This window comes from Protopterus annectens, chromosome 7.part1 (genome assembly GCF_019279795.1).
Source record: "Protopterus annectens isolate FY-2018-M chromosome 7.part1, PAN1.0, whole genome shotgun sequence".
Classification (NCBI taxonomy): domain Eukaryota; kingdom Metazoa; phylum Chordata; order Ceratodontiformes; family Protopteridae; genus Protopterus; species Protopterus annectens.
In genome coordinates this window covers 94,460,703-94,478,297 of record NC_056740.1, presented here as the reverse complement: position 1 = coordinate 94,478,297, position 17,595 = coordinate 94,460,703, and the positions used below count along the sequence as shown (strand labels likewise).

At 36.9% G+C, this 17,595-nt stretch overlaps 1 protein-coding gene across 1 annotated transcript in view; it reads right to left on the bottom strand.

Moving 5' to 3' along the window:
- CHRNA7 (cholinergic receptor nicotinic alpha 7 subunit) overlaps positions 1-17,595 on the bottom strand; it is a 1,595,735-nt gene that overhangs the window by 1,141,692 nt on the left and 436,448 nt on the right. The window lies entirely within an intron of this gene.

Below are 17,595 nucleotides of genomic sequence, written 5' to 3'. Positions count from 1 at the left end.
ACCATGAGTAGAGTTTTTATGACGTGGACACAAAAGTTGATTGCCAGGTCTTTTCTGCTCAACCCTACCAACAGCCCAGCCCCATGCCTTTATCTGGTTTACCAGTGGCACAGATGGACACCTTGCCTTCAGCATCAGCAGGATAACTGTCACAATCACACTATCACAAAACTCTCTATAGTTGTATGGAAGAGCAACAAAACGTCATATTTAGACAGTGGCAGTCTTCATGGATTAAAATAAAAGTATTCAGTACTTTAATAGTAAAACAAATTTTAGTTGCCAACATCTCTAGCTAATATTTTTTAATGTAACAATGCATTCAGGCCTTTAAAATCACACTCCACTAGTTGGCATGGCATGTTTGTCCCTCTTTATGTTTATGTCAGCACAGAATGTTGACATTACTCAGAAGATGGCCAAACTAATCACTTATGTTTTAATGACAAGCCCAAAAAATGGCAAAACTTGTCATGTCTACAACTAACAGAATTTGAATTTAAAGACTTGAATGCATTATTAAAGACTTTTAAAATGTAAAAAGTCAGTGGGCATTAAGAAGTTTTAGAGTTTAAACACCACCACAACATGGAGTCATTTTTATATATCAGTGGACATTCTGTTTGTTGTTGGCTGTTAAGCTTTTGTTTGTGACATTTTTAATCTTTGTCTTGATTGTTGATTGTAATATTTTGTAGTCACTCTAATGTCAAGGATAGCCAGTCATTTAATAAACTGAGATTTCTTAGTAAATTTGCAAACTGACTACCTATGCTGTACCAACAGGCCCATGAAAAAGAAAAAACATGTCATGTCCACAGCTGGTGTGATTTTTTTAACTACATTTATATAAACTATAAGGATTGATAATAATAATGATGATGATGATAATAATAATAATAATAATAATAATAATAATAATAATAATAATAATAATAATAATAATAATAATAAGTAAAAAGTTATTGAACCAGAAGCTTTAGTGTTTGAACACTTGAATGTCCTCAGTGGTCCGTTTGCTTATAACCCACAAGTCTTCTTCAAGGGGCATTTATGACAAGGAAAACAAATGCTTTCCTTTTCTGATTGGTGACACAAAACAAAACAAAAAAAAAGAAGGAAAGAAAAACAAAAGAAAAGAAAAGCAGATCATTAAACTGTAGACACACTCTCTGCCTGCATAGTGGTGCTATTAAGGAAATGTTTTAGCACTGCAATCTGAGTAAGGGAAGGAAAAACTCATAAGGTCATAAAACATGCATTTTTTTTATATCTTCTGGTTTGTATGAGTTCTGAAATGTCTGTGTGTGTGTGTGTGTGTGTGTGTGTGTGTGTGTGTGTGTGTGTGTGTGTGTGTGTGTGTGTGTGTGTGTGCGTGTGTGTGTGTGTGTGTGTGTGTGTGTGTGTGAGTGTGTGTTTGTGCGTGTGTGTGTGTGTGTGTGTGTGTCATTATTGATTTATTTTTCTATATATTATTTTCAGGAAGGCTCCACAGAAGAAGTTGGTTTTAGGATCATTGTGCAGTTAATGACAAAACATTTTGATAGACCTTTTCAAACGTTTCTAAACAGACTCTCAGGAGATGTTTATTAATTATTCTTCTTTCAATCCCAATGTTATTCGTCTTATTCTTGATGCTTTCAGAACTTTAAGAAGAACTTTTTTACACTTCAAAGGTACCTCATTAATACCTTTAATATATTGGTAGCATTTACAATGCTGTAGACCCTCCCACGGGGTTTGCTGGCTGTTGCTTTGAGGACACTTAAATTATTACTGTGAAACTGCATTCTTATTTTGTCATAATTTCGGTGTGAAATCTGTTTACTGAATGTGGTATAATGTGCTCTCTTTAGCTGCATAACTGAGAAAAAGGGAACGTTTGATTTTTTTTTTTAATTTTCTCTTTTTTTTCCACATTTGATCAGTCTCATGGGTACTGCATTTGGAGATTAGATTCATACTGACTCAGCAATGGCAATCCTTATGAGAGCCATTCATACACATCAAAATTCCTGAAACATTTCAGTGAAAAGAATGAATTTTCTTTCTTTCTTTCTTTCTTTCTTACTTTTTTTTTTTTTTTGCAGTGAGGTAATCGCCTTCACTGCCTAACTGAGGGGAAACAACCCACACCCACAACCTGGTCATACAATAGTTCTGAGATTTAAAACCTTAGTGACCACTGATGGTCATTTTCAGAAGTTTTCATTCTCATTATATAACAGCTGGAATGACTATCAGTGATGAACTGAGTGGCTTAATTTGAGACTGGTCAGTGGTAGCCAAATCCTATTTGTGGATGCAAGTGGAATTTGTTTCTGAGCCTATCCATTCTCCGTATTAATAAACAGCTCCATATCTGAATCCTGTGTACCCACACTATGGAAAATATCCCACATCATTCCCCTGCACAAAGGTGGCCCCTCCATTGACCTCTCAAACTATTGCCCTATTGCCACCCTGTCCTCTCCAAGATACTCAAAAAATGCATCAACTCACAGGTCTCCAAATATCTCCTAAACAACAACCTCCTTGCCAATACTCAGCATAGTTTCAGACCACACCACAGTACAACTACAGCTTTGATCTCTTTCACAAATACTATCCTTCAGCACAAAAACAATGGCCTCCTCTCCTCCTCCATATTTCTCGATCTAAGGCCTTTGACATCGTCTCTCACAACCTACTACTCTCTACTCTTTCAAACCTTTCCTTCTCCACTTCAGCCATAAACTGGTTCCATAGCCACCAACATGGCCACCAGCAATCAGTTGTCTGGGACAATAATATATCCCCCTCTCTCCCTGTTACCCTCGGAGCTCCCCAAGGCTCCATCCTTGGCCCCCTTCTCTTTTCCCTTTTCATTAACAACCTACACACTGCCACCAAACATGCCTCCCTCATACAGTATGCAGATGACTCCACCCTCATCTGCTCAGCTCAAACACTAACACAACTCCAACAGATCACACAAGAATCCTTTTCTTCCATTGAAATCTAGGTATCTAATGCTCAACTTCTCCTCAACCCAAAAAAGACCAAACTCCTCATATTCCAACCCACCAAAACCACCATAATCACCTCTCATTTCAATATCCAAGCCAAGGATAATACCTCCATATCACCAACTGCCCACACCAAACTACTTGGTGTACAGATAGACAACAACCTCAAATTTGACACTCACATATCTTAAACAATAAAAAAGTTCACCAAAAACTGGGTGCCCTATACAGAAACCACCAATACCTCACCAAACCAGCTAGGATTTCTATCGCCAATTCCAACTTATATCCACCCTACTCTATGCATCACCCATACTTACAACCCTCAGATAATCTGACCTAAACAAACTCTGTCTGCTACAATAAAATCGCAAAGTTTGTCACCTGCGCCACATACCATAACGACAACTGTGTCTCCCTTAGGGGCCTAGACTGGCTTGAGCTCCCTCAACTCCTTCTCCTAAACCAACTCACCTTTGCTTATAAACTTGTAAACCACCCTCTCAATACCCCAGCTCTTCACACACTTCTCCAGCCCCAGCACTCCTCCAGATACCTACGCTCCTGCAATAAAAATATGCTCCAAGTCACCAAAGCCAAAATTTCTTCGGGGGAATCACTGTTCTCCTGTGCCAGATTCAAGCTCTGGAACAACCTACCAACTAACATTACTACCCCCCCTAGCCATCTTTTCAAGTCTGCTCTTAAATCGCATCTAAAATCTCACTGCCTCTGTCCTTGCCAAAATCACAACTAAATCCAGGCCTTACCAACAAATTTTTAATTTCTTCTTTGATCATAACTCTAGTGTCAGATAAAGTGTTTTCTAGGCATTCTTTTACCTAGTATTCTTGTATTCTGTTCTGTATATGCATATACTTAAACTTTAACAAATCTTCCATTGTATTTGTCATGCTAACACCTTTTATCACTGTAAAATGATACTATCTAGGCTGTATACCATGTTATCTATATTTAACTTTCTGTGGAGCTTTTCTCCCCGGGCCTCCGCTGAAAAAGGACATGTGTCCAGTTGGACTTTCCCGGTAAACAAATGTAAATAAATAAATAAATAAATGTTTTGTTTGTTTGGGATTGCTTTACATTACAAGTTTCTGTACTTCTATTATTGTGAGAAAAATATTTTTTTTGTCATTGCAATGTTTTACTGTATAGTTAAAATGAAATTATTCATCAGTTGCTTATTTTACAGGGATTAAAGAATTCTGATTGAAAATTCCTTAAGACATTATTTGCTTTTTGCTTATCTCCATTAAAGTTTGATCTCATGTTTACAGAAGTGCCATTGATGCTCCTATGTATTATTTTCATAAGTATCTGATTTAGCCAGGGGCACCATTTACAACCTATATATCCGCCCCTCATGCAGATATCCCTACCCCTGAGCAAAAAAATGGGAGGCAGAATAGCCTTAATGCAAAGTACATATTACAGAATTACCATTTTTCTGTTTCTGGACATTCATGGAAAGGTTAGAGTAGACATTTCACAATAAAACCTTCTACCAGGACCATTCTAGGTACATCAGGGCTCCATCACCCCAAGAAAAGATAATTTTGCACAAAATGCTATGCAGGCAGTCTAGAAAAATGGGAAGGCCTCCTTTAAAAATGCATTTTTATTCCAGATTCTTTGTTGTTTTAAAGTGGGATTAATGAAAACCAACTGTGGCTAAACAGGTAACATAATCAACTTTGATGCTGGATGATGCAAAGGCTGTAGTTTATATTCCTTCTGGAAGTACTAGGATTATTATTCCAGTACTTATACTGTAGTGCAGTGTAAACGGGGCACTGCACTCCTTACTGTGCCATCTTATGGATGTAATGCTAAAATGAGGTCCCATCTGCCTGAGTTGGTGGCAATCAGGTTGATGAAAAGATACCAGTGCTCTTATTAAAGAAAAGAATAGGACAAGCTTTACGATGCATGGCCAATTTATCCTAGCCAGTATGAATACCACCTCAGGTCTCCCCTGCCTAGAGGAATTAACTAGGTTAGCAAAGAGTAAATAAATAAATAAAATAATTATAAGTTTCCTTTCTAAACAAGCATCTAACCACCATATTTTTTTTCTTTTTAATATTTGGACTTTTTTATTATTGTTATAAAGCAAACATTTTTTACCAAATTCAAATGGCTCTACTGGTCAGAAAATATTTTAAAAAATCAGTAAGCATAGATAAGAGTATTTTTCTTCCAAATTGTTAAGACATTTTATTAATGAGTAGGAAAAACAACATCTTCATTTATAGATGATATACTTTAAAATCCACTTCTGTTCTAACAATTGAAAATATTAGTTAGTAAACTTTACTTGCAGTGAGAATATTAGCTATATGTTCAATAAATTAAGCCTTTTCTGAAGACATCCTCACATTCCATTCCCTCAACACATATCAGATAAATGTTATGATAAATTTCATATGTCAGGCACAACATCAAAACCAGAGCCCTAAAATAACCTACTAAAATGCAAAGTATTAGCATTTTGTGACATGTAGTACTTTGGTGAGGGAATAGGGCACTGAACTCCCTAATGACCTTATTGTTAATCAGCTCCTGTGAAAACCCAATCTCACCAGTCATTCCTCAAACTGGAAAACATTTTAATATAAATTCCCCGATAAATGTTTTGGAAGATTCAGATTGTATCCTCTTCAAATGTTGGAAATGTACATATATTTTACTGGGAATATGAACACAGACTTTTGTTTGCTGACTCAAAATAGTTTGAGAAAGTATCCAGGGAATAATGCAGGTTATCTGGAATGACTCAATAACCATTTCCTAGCAAGGAGTTTTGCATATCTTCCAGTTGCCTTCAAATATTCCCCTCATACTTTGGTCATTGCTGGAAGTAACAGCAAACATTATTACTAGAAAATGAAAAAATGTGGTTCCAAATGCATTCCTGATGTTGGCAGTTTTAATGCAGGTTCTTTTTTATTATTTTTTAATATTTAAATTCAACTAGTGCAATCATGATTCAAACAAATAACCATAACTACACAGAGTCAAAATAAAAAAAATACATACACAAACTCTACACATTTGTAAAAGTCACTATGGGTTAACTTTACCATTGTAATATTAACAATCACCTTTGTTAACGTCTTTCTTATTCATATACTGATCATCTGAAAGCCCTAATCCTGTACTCAGTCTCCTAACGACTGTTGTCTATGATCTGTGCCTGTTATATAAATCATCCTTGGATCTTGCTCTAATGGAACATCTACATACCTGCAAAACAAATAGCATCAGAATTACCCAACTGCGGAAATTAAATCTTGCTTTTAACATGGACATACTGGAGGGACAGGTATGTGACTCAGAGACAACCTCTTCTCCAGAACAGATTTTCTGTCCATGTGAAGCAGAGTTCCTCCCTAACCCAACTCACGTGTAACTTGGACAGGGGATGGGAATTGAAAATTCATAACTGGCCTGGCACCTACATCCCTCATGAACAGAAGCAGCCTTTAAATGCACGACCACCCATGCCTGAGCCTACATATATTGCTTAGAGTAATCTAAGTTTCCTAAAACTTCTCTGATACATTTGGCTAGGATTAAAAAGTCGCCAGTGGACTAGAATATACCTATGAACCTATGAACAAGGGTAACAATGAGCAGGTCCCTTTCCAAAGAGAGAGAAAACCTTAGTGCAAGTGGCAATGCACTATTTGATTTAGAGAGTCTTGCTACATTTTTTTTCCAAAATGAGACAAGAAATGTTCTAACCACAAAAGAATAGGTAATCGTGAACTTCTCATACACGGGTTCAAGAGCTTCGATTTCTTTGGACTACATCAGTAACTATGTCTGTGCTAACAGGTGAAATTGTATTTCTGTTAACTTGTTCATATATTTGTGCAGTGTGTTGCCAAACAGAAATTACTGCAAGGCAATCTGAAAACTTATGGTTACAATCTTTCCTTGGTTTCTAACATCCATCGTACTTTCTGAACTCAATCTAACCTGCTACAGCATTTTTAACAGGTGTCCAGTAACAATCAAAAAGAAATTAAATTTAAACTGATGATCAAACAGAAAAGGGAACTGAGTTGGAAACATAGAAAAAAATAAAGACCAGCAGGTTAGATAAAACATTCCTTTCAGGATTCGACAAAAATGCCCAGTAAAGTAGAAGTTGTTCAGGAAGGCAACAGGATATCCAGACACATAAAATAAATGATAGTTTAATGAAACAGAACAAAATGTAAGTGCTTTCACGGTGTTACAATCCGCTTCTTCAGACATAGATTTTAAAGTGCACTAAGCTCTCTTAAATACATTAAAACCCAGACAAACAACCAATTACTAAACTGAAACAATCAATCAATTAATAAAAATGAATTCATATAAATTCAATTAAAAAAAACCTCACAATATAACAATTCTGTACAATTAGTTAAATAAATAAATAAATAAAATAAAGCCTATATATTTAAACTTTTCTAAATACATAATGTACATAAAAACATGTATAAACAATACATTAAAATCTAAATAATAAGTGATTTAATCCTTCTGGATTTTAGTGGAGGTTTCAGGGGAACAGCATCATTAACTCCCCTCCTCCTATGTGCACCTAACCTTAAAATCCACTTGATTTCCAAGGTTTCAGTGATATTAACTATATCACCTAACCTAACATTTACATTTAGTGCCTGCAATACCTGAAAGCGGAATTTATGTGTTTCTCTGAATTGTAGTGTGTGCTTAGCTAAAGCACTATAGATAAAACCTTTGGTAGTACAATACACATGGTCCCTGATGTGTTCCCGCAAAGTGCAATTAGTTTTACCTACAGAGAATGAATAGCATTCTGTACAAGATGCTATATAAACCAAATTTTTTCTAGTGCAAGTACTAGAATTTCTTAGCTCCCATAGGTAACCTGTGTCAGGATGCCTAAAAAAATCTCGATTCATCCACAAAGGTGCATTGTGCACATTCCCCACATCTTTTCGTTCCCAGCCACAATGTATCAGTTCTGTTTGTCACATTGTTAGAAAGTGGATAGCATAACTGATGTTTTAAACTTTGCTTATTTTTATAAATGTATGTGAGATAATCCCCTACAATTTTTCTTGTCAGGTCATCTGTTAGCACAATATGCCAGTTTTGGGCTATAGTTTCTTCTATTTTACTTATATTCATAGCATAAGGTAAAATAACTGCCAACTTTGTTGGTACTGTTGTTGGAGATGTAGTCCGTGAATGCATGGATCTACATGAGAAATAAGGTCTGGCTCGACCTTCTCTCTCTAATTTCACTTGATTAAATATTTTATAAATCTCATGCTCTTCATATCCTCTCCCTAAAAAACTGACTCTCAGTTTAGCCAATTCATTGCTATACACCACTTCTTTGCAACAGAGTCTAGACAGTCTCATTCTTTGTCCTTTAACTATGTTGTGAAATATTCTGGGGTTGTACATATTATCTCTATGTAAACAAGGAGGCTTACAGCAAGGTTTCCTATAAATTGTAGTACCACATATCCCCTGTTTAATGTGAATATTAACATCCAGATAATCTATGCTGTCTCGTGAATATTTTAAAGTGAATTTTAAGAAATCACTGCTTTTATTAATCCTGTCATGAAATTGCAGGAGTGATCTTTCATCATCCTGCCAAAGAATAAAAAGATCATCCACAAATCTGTTATAATATATAACCTGTACTGTTGGTAAAAGATGTTCCAGTTCCCAAGCTACCATCACTAAATGAGCGTAGGTGTTGGCACAACTAGTGTCCATCGCTACGCCTGCCGTTTGTTTGTAACAAGTCTTCTGAAACAACAACATATTATTTTCTAATACAATTTCTAAAAAATAAATCTGCTCTATTTCTGTCAACTAGTCCTTGATCCACCATGAGTGTTTTCACCATATCTATCCCTTTAACATTCGGGATAGATGTGAATAGAGCACCCACATCTAAGGTAACCAACATCGCACTTTGCGGGAACACATCAGGGACCATATGTATTGTACTACCAAAGGTTTTATCTATAGTGCTTTAGCTAAGTACACACTAAAATTCAGAGAAACACATAAATTCCGCTTTCAGGTATTGCAGGCACTAAATGTAAATGCTAGGTTAGGTGATATAGTTAATATCACTGAAACCTTGGAAATCAAGTGGATTTCAAGGTTAGGTACACATAGGGAGAGGGGACTTAATGATGCTGTTCCCCTGAAACCTCTACTAAAATCCAGAAGGTTTAAATAACTTATTATTTAGGTTTTAATGTATTGTTTATACATGTTTTTATGTACATTATGTATTTAGAAAAGTTTAAATATATTTGCTTTATTTTATTTATTTATTTAACTAATTGTACTGAATTGTTATATTGTGAGGTTTTTTGAATTTAATTTATATGAATCAATTTTTATTAATTGATTTTTTCGGTTTAGTAATTGGTTGTTTGTCTGGGTTTTTATGTATTTAAGAGAGCTTACTGCACTTTAGAATGTACGTCTGAAGAAGCAGATTTGTAACATTGTGAAAGCGCTTATGTTTTGTTCTGTTTCATTAAACTATCATTTATTTTATGTGTCTGGATAGCCTGTTGCCTTCCTGTACAACTTCTACTTTACTGGGCGTTTTTGTCGAGTTCTATTGGGTGAATCCATATATTTCATCTACTATTCCTTTCAGGATATAAGCAAGCATTCAAAAATAAAAGTCTGTTGGATACTGCAGTCTCAGAGACAGACGCACCTTAAATGCTTTAACTGAGGTAGTGGTTAGCAGTTCTTTATGGAAGATATTTTTAATTCCATTGGTGTTTTTATTTGCACTATGGATAAAATAATATGTCTAGGAAGAAGATTTTTCCATTGGTCTTCTACTAAAAAGGGGTAGCTTTACAGATATTATATTTAGAGATCAGGAGTCAGTGTACATAAAGCTCCCATCCAGAAAAAAATATTTTTTAAGATAAACCACTAACATGGGTCAGGAAAACCACATCTCTTACCTAATCCTACTGCAATCTCTTAACATTCAGTCTAACACCAAACTTATTGGTGACTTCAACTAGTCCAAATAAACTAGGAGACTTATACAACCCCTAATTCACTTGCTTAGAGGTGTTTGGACTTTATCAATGCAAACACCCTTTTCTCTCCCCAGCAAAAGGTCCAAATATCCTAGACCTGGTACTCACAAACATGGGAGGTATGCTGCTCCCAGCTGTGCATTAACTCCTCCCAAGATCTGACCACAAAATGATCACCTTTATTAAAACTAACCTTGAACCCCTATCAAACTCCAGACATATTAAGAACTTTGCTAAGGCCAATTACCTCAAACTAAATGGCAACTTATTAAACTTACAAGCCTTTCTGAACCCGGATGACACTGAAGCCCACTCTGAGCTGTACATAAAAGAACTGAGCACCCACATTCATAGCTGCATAAAGAAGCATTATCTGTCTAAGTCAAACCTATGATTACTGGCAAAAATAAACCACCTTGGTGGACCCTTGCCTAAATAGGCTATTCAACAAAAGGAAAAAAATCCTGTGCAAAGCCAAGAAGGAACAGAGAAAACAGTGCAGAAACACACTCACCAAACTAAAGAAACATATTAGATAGCTGGTCAAATCTGCCAAAACAAACCATGAAGCAAAGATAGCCTCCCAGGTGAAATATAACCATAAGACTTTTTAATTATGCTGATAATGTCAGAGGGAAAAGGTCAGCAGTGTGCCGAGCTGATTATGAATGTCAACACTTACACCCAGCCTAAAACTATAGCAAACCTGTTGGCCGACAAGTTCCATTCAAACTTCTCACCCCATCACTTCATAACAAACCCAAAGAAATACCTGCAGCCATCCACCTACTAGTCATTATAAGAGAACAGGTCCTTACTGCACTCATTAAAGTCAAACACACAGCCGTTATGGGTCCTGACAACATTCCAGGATGCTTCTTAAACAGTTTAAAACAGAATCTATCAGGCCCACTAGAAGCCATATATTTAACAACAGCCTCCAGACAGGCTTTGTTCCAGAGAAATGGAGGACTGCAACAGTCATCCCTCAACAGCAGAGGGGCCCATCAACTGACCCAGGGAACTACAGACCCATAAGCTTGACCAGTCCTATCTTCAAGGCCGTGGGGAGAATTATCATGGACTTGATCAATAATAACATAGAAAATCTCCAAACACTAGACCAGACCCAATTTGGCTCTGTCAGAGGGATATCATGCCTGCTGAATTTGGTGGACATGTTCAAGAAATTCATCAGGGCTATGGATGAGGGTAAAAATGTATATGTGGCTTATCTAGACTTTTCCAAACCTTTTGAAACAATTCTCTACTTGAGGATCATAGTTAAACTTACTGAGCTAGGCATAACCCCCTGCATTGCTAGATGGATAGCAAACTGACATACTGACAGGACACATGTTGTACAGATAGGTGAATCCTTTTCTGATAAGAAGCCTGTTACTAGTGATGTCCCACAGAGCTCAGTGTTGGGACCCCTCCTGTTTGGTATATACTTCCCTGAAATGATGGCCAACATTGGAGGCCCGTGGATTACCAAGTTTGCCAAAGACTCTAACCCGAGAGCAATCATTGAAGCCCCAAACAATGCTGACATCCTACAAACAGGCCTAAAAATGACAAAAGACTGGTGCCAAAACCATGGTCTGAGACCAAATGCTAAAAAATGCATGCTCATATCCTTCGGTAAATCAGCTATCTCTACAAATTATTAAATTGATAGCCCACCCCTAAACGTAGATCCAGTGGTGAGGGGCCTAGAAACACAGATAGATAGTAACCTAAACTTTGACTACCAGGTAGCTATGGTAGTCAGACAATCCTTCCTTGCGGTTCAACTTATAAGTAAAGTTATGGCATCAAGATCAAAGGAAGTCATGGTGCCATTGTACTTGGCCCTCATCAGGCCCATAAACGAGTGCAATGGTCCCCTCTGCATATACCTAACCAGGCACTTACAGCAGTTGGAGTAGCCCCAGAGGTTTCTCACTAAAGAAATACTAAGTGTAAAACATTTGTCTTATATAGACCAACTAAAGGTCCTATCCCTTTAATCTTGTCTCATATTGTTTATTGAGAGTTGACTTATGCCTGACCTACAAGGCATTCTCTGATCAAGTTTTGATGAAAATGTTATATATTCACAAGAAAAATGGTAGAGGGTTATACATTCCAAAGGATATCTCATCTATGGAACAACTTTCTCATCTCCATAAAACAAAGCCTGTCCCTCACTCAATTCAAAAAGAGTTTGTATAAATGGATGGAGAACCATAAATTCACTCCTGGGGTACTCCCCATGTATGGACAAAGGCAGTCTCTAAAATGAATCAGGGCTCCAACACCCAAATACCTACTACCCTTATACTACCCCAACCCACATTTGGAGAACTGGGATATAATATTGTCATATCCTGGGTATTATTGGCTAGGTTTGTAAAGGCTCTTGTGTCATTAGCCTAGTAATCAGCTACGAACCTATGAACCTCTATGTCTTTTCATGCTGCAGTGATATATTGGAAATCAGTACGGAAAATATTAGGAAATATTAGGATGCTGATTGCACAAAGATTGGTTAGATTAATTAAAAGCAGGCTTGGCTCCACACATTTCTAGTAATGGTATTGCTAGTAAGTTCAGCTTCTATGGACTCAAAACATATATGTTTCAGTTGTAAAGGGATAGCATAGATAATGCCCTTCTTATACTGTTACTATAAATTAATTTAATCCATTGTTTTGTTCAGTTTTCTTCAAAGCAAATAAAATGTAAAATATTTTCTTTGTAATCTTAGACTTACATCTCAAGTAACATATTGGCAGTTTTTATTGTGGCTATATTATTGTTAATGCAAGTGAGTTATATTATTTTTTCTTATTATATTATTTTGTACTGAGTACTGGTATGATTTCTTCTCTCAGGCCAAGTATTGTACCATTTAATAAACCATATGCAGGACACATGTGAATGTTACTCTTTGTGACCATTTGTTACCAGCACAAGTGTAGAATGCAGCACACTTGAAACAAAGTTTCTCAGATTTATTTAGTCAGCTGCTCATTGTATATTTAGCTGCTTATCCATGTCAGTGTTGCAGAGGAACTAGATTCTCTCCCATCAGTCAGTAGGCACACGGCAGAGAAACCAGCCCTGGATGTGGAGCCAGTCTGTCACAGGACACATACACACACACACACACACACACACACACACACACACACACACACACACACACACACACACACACACATACACTCTTGCATATAATCTATGGGCAATTTTGGAAATTCCCAGTTCACCTGTGACCTGTCATTGTGATGTAGGAGAAAACTGAAGTACAAACCAAATAACCAACACAGACAAAGAAAGGTGATTCATGTGCTGTACAGAAAGTACTCTGACTTGAGAAATGACCCATGCCCTGTGAGACAGCAATACCAACTACTGCTACATCATGAAATCTATTTTGTCATTCGTACAATATAATTTTCCTCTTGTATGTGCTCAGTTTCCCTCAGAACTTCTTACACTTTCTGTAAGCTTTCTCACAGCTACCTACTTTACAGATCTAATACTTACAAATTCTGTTGAAGTGAGGAAATGTTAATAAGGTGTCACATTTCAGTATTTGTCTTACCATGTGGCAAATGACTCCATATGCACATATAGACTGTGCAGTATACTATGTCTAGGTATACAGACTTTCCAGAATCAATTCCATAAATGCCAGAGTACTGGAGCTATGCAGAGAAAACTAGTCAGAGATATGAAACCTTTCATGCACATCACGGCAGGGAGAGCTACACTGAAGGAAAAAAAAGTGCTGTGTGCCTACCTGTAGGTTCATAGGTCATAGCAGGTTACTAGCCTAATGGCCCTTGTGCCTTAACAAGCCTAGCCATGTAATACCCTTGTGCCCGAGTTGACCATGGTTAGATGGTGATTAGCACCGACTGCCCTTGTCCAAGAGGGACATAGGTGCCACCCACAGGTGAATTTGTGGTCTCCCATCCAACTGACAAGGTTGTTTTTATACAGATTCACTGAAGAGGTATCACTCGACTTTAAGAAAGCTTCCTTCAGTTGCGTGATTATGCATTTAAACTTAACTTACACAGAACCGCAGTACATATTTTAAAATTAATTCACTTTCAATATGTATCAAAAAATGTTCATATAATCTAAAGAATAATATCACAGTTCAGGAGAACCATTTTAACATTTCGGCAGATATGATGATTTCTCCTTGGTGATGCTGATAGGAAGGATGAAAAATGTCATTTTACCAAGTAGGTTCCTGTTATTTAAACTGAGAAAATGTGACCCAAGCCTTTACAAACTGCATTGCTGTTAAGGTTATTCCCACTTAATGTCTGTGCAGATGAGATTATAATGTACATGCACTCCATCCAGGTAGGCTTACTTTTCACATTTTTAAAAACTTATAACTAATCAGCATAGGACAACTGAGGGAAGTCTTTCGTATCACAGATAAAACAAGGAACATATGAGAATACACAACCTGAAATGATACAGAAATTTCTAGAATTCCTTTCCTTAAGTACACAAAAGCTAACATGTTAAGCAATGCTGTGCAACCAGAACAGGATGGGGATTCTTTAGCAGCTTTTAATAATCACAGTGCATACACTCCATCTATTTGCAAACTGCAGCTGAAGTCAGTTAGCAGTGGGACTTAAAATGTCATCTGCTTGTCAGCTTTGTCAGTTAGTCAAACACTGTTACATAAGCATACAATTACTCATATTTCAGTTTTTGTCCCATTCAGTATTAGACAAATTAAGAGAAAAACTACATTACAATTATATCTACCTTTATCAGTGGGTCAAGGGGTACATTTATTATGGGTCAAATTCCAAAAGGGCTGCTCTCAATTTAAGTAACTTACTATGGTGTAAGCCTGCCCTAATTCCAAAAGCCTTGCTCCTGGTGTAAGTGACTTAATTCAGTGCAAGGCCTATTTATATGCAGGCATACACTGGAACCAGATTCCAAAAGGCCTGCTGTCAGTGTAGGTAACTTTACTCTGGTGTAATATACCACAGTTAGTCAATTTGCACTGAGAACAAGTTGTTTGGATCAGGCCCCATGTGTTTATCCTTATGTCATACTGTCCTGTTATTATAACACAGTGAGGCATGTTACCTTATCATCAGGTGCAATAACCAAGTCTAACACAGTAATACTTGAGATTTATTTGTTACAAGACATGCTAATATGGATAGTTCAGCAGTATTGAAATCTAGAATTCTTGGAATTAAATTAATGAAAAGGAAAAACTGCACAAACTACATTTAAAATACAACTACAAAAATATTATTTAGATATAACTTTAAGCAAGCTGGGAAAGATTGGATAAATAGAAAACATCTGAGAGCTTGAAAAGTACCTGGAGATATAAACAGAAAACAAAAATAAATCTTGTTTCCAATAAGTACTTGGACAACTACAGAGTAACAGACCTAAATGAAGAAAAGAAGTTGGGGAAAGCACCATAAAACAAGAAACTTTACAGTACAGACATAGTGTGAGAAGGCATCTAATAAGGACAATAGAGAAAGAAGAAACACATGGAAAGTGCATACAACCTTATGGGTGAAAGTGGGACTGATAGAAAAGCAGGTAGAAAGCTTAGCAGTGTTTAACAAATTGTTGGGTATTTACAAAATATAAAGAGGATGTGTGACCATAATTTGGAAATGGAAGGCATTGTACTAAATATTAAATGCAGATGAATTACAATTTGCCAAATCTCAGTTTGGAAAAACTGCTCTTCTTCAGAATGGTTCATTAAACTGTGATGCATCCAGGCCAACTGAATGCGGTACAGACCTCCAAACAAGTCATGAAGCAGAGAATGTCCATTCTCTACCAGCTATATAAATTTTTTTCTGACATAGGGTCATCTTGTGGAAGGTCATATTTCCTTAGAGGAGTTGTTCTGGGGTCCACCGAGACAGAAGCTTGCAGAAGACAGTAGTTTGTCTGAACCAACACTTGACTATTTTATTCCTGCCAAAAATAGTGGCAAAAAAACAAAGATTTGGTAATTCATGTAATCCAGACTGGGTAAATATAAACATATTCCAGGAATTCCAGAAGGTTCAATGTCTACTCCACCAGAAAGCTGACTGTTAATAACTTGAAGGAAAAACTATGTAGCTCATCTTTGAAAATATGACAGGAATTAAGAGAATGTAATGAGCACAGATCTAAGGTTCCCTTCATTAATCCAGACCACCAAACTGGAAACATAGACTCACAGCTGGACTGCAAGCCAAAAATATTCAGCGTGTTGCTTTGAAGTAGTTGCTAATGCTAACTACATGAATATGGGCGGTGCTGAGAATAGGATTCCTGGATTTCATACAGCCTGCAGAGTCCACTCCATGTACACAATTTTTGAACAAGCTTGGAAGTACAAAGAAAGTGACTTAAGAAGGCATAATGTATTATGAACTTATGACAGAATAACAGTGGTCATCTACAATAAACAGAACTCTGCCTGAAGTAAGAAAAGCCAGACAACAATAAACAAAACATCTCCTGAGAAAAAAGTCAAACAAGAATTAAAAGAACTCTAACAAAAGAAAGAAAATTCAAACATATTTAAAATTGCTGGGATTCCTATTTATGTTTTTCAAGGGCCACAGTGGTGCAGTGGTTAGCAGTGTCACCGCACAGCAAAAGGTTCTCCAGTTCAATTCTTGGCTGCAGTGCCTTCTGTGTGGAGTCTGCATGTCCTCCCCATGGTCCAGTGACATTTAAAGACATGCAGGTAGGTGCGTGCGTGAATGGGTGTGCCTTCTTTGAAGGTTGGGCATCAGGCTGGCAACTCAGCACTATAAAAATCAACTGCCAATCATTAGCGGACTGGAGTTCCGCTGTGGCAGCCCCTAACCGAGAAAAGCTGAAAAGAAGTAACAGTACTGAAAAAACAACAAAGACAAGCATGTGTCTGTTTCCATTTGACAGCAGGATCAGCAACAATATGAAATAATATGAGGGCATGAAAAAGATGAAAAAAGCTTTGAAATAAATGAAGACATTTTTTACAAATGTGACAAATGAGGTTCAGCTCTAAACAACAGTAAATGAGTACAGTTACAGGCATGAACAAAGACAGGATATTATTTAGAATCCTAAATAGCAGCAATGTGTGGTCATTCCACAGTATGTCAAGAAAAGAAGGACGGCAAAGAGATAGCAATGTGTTTGCAAAACTCAGTAAAAAAAATTTATTTGGAACTCCGTGATTAGATCCGTAGGAAATGCAGCTATGTGGGCATGGATTAAAGACATAAAATTAATTGATGGACCTCTGTTTACACACTATGCTTACACAGAAGACCACAACAATGGGCGCATCACATAAATCTTCACTAATGGCATATAAGACCACTGACAAGCAAGAAACTGACCAGACCCTCCCCTGATGTGTTTAGCACAGACCTTATAAGGCTGGCTAGTGGGGAATGAAAGAATGGCAGAATGCATGCTTCTCA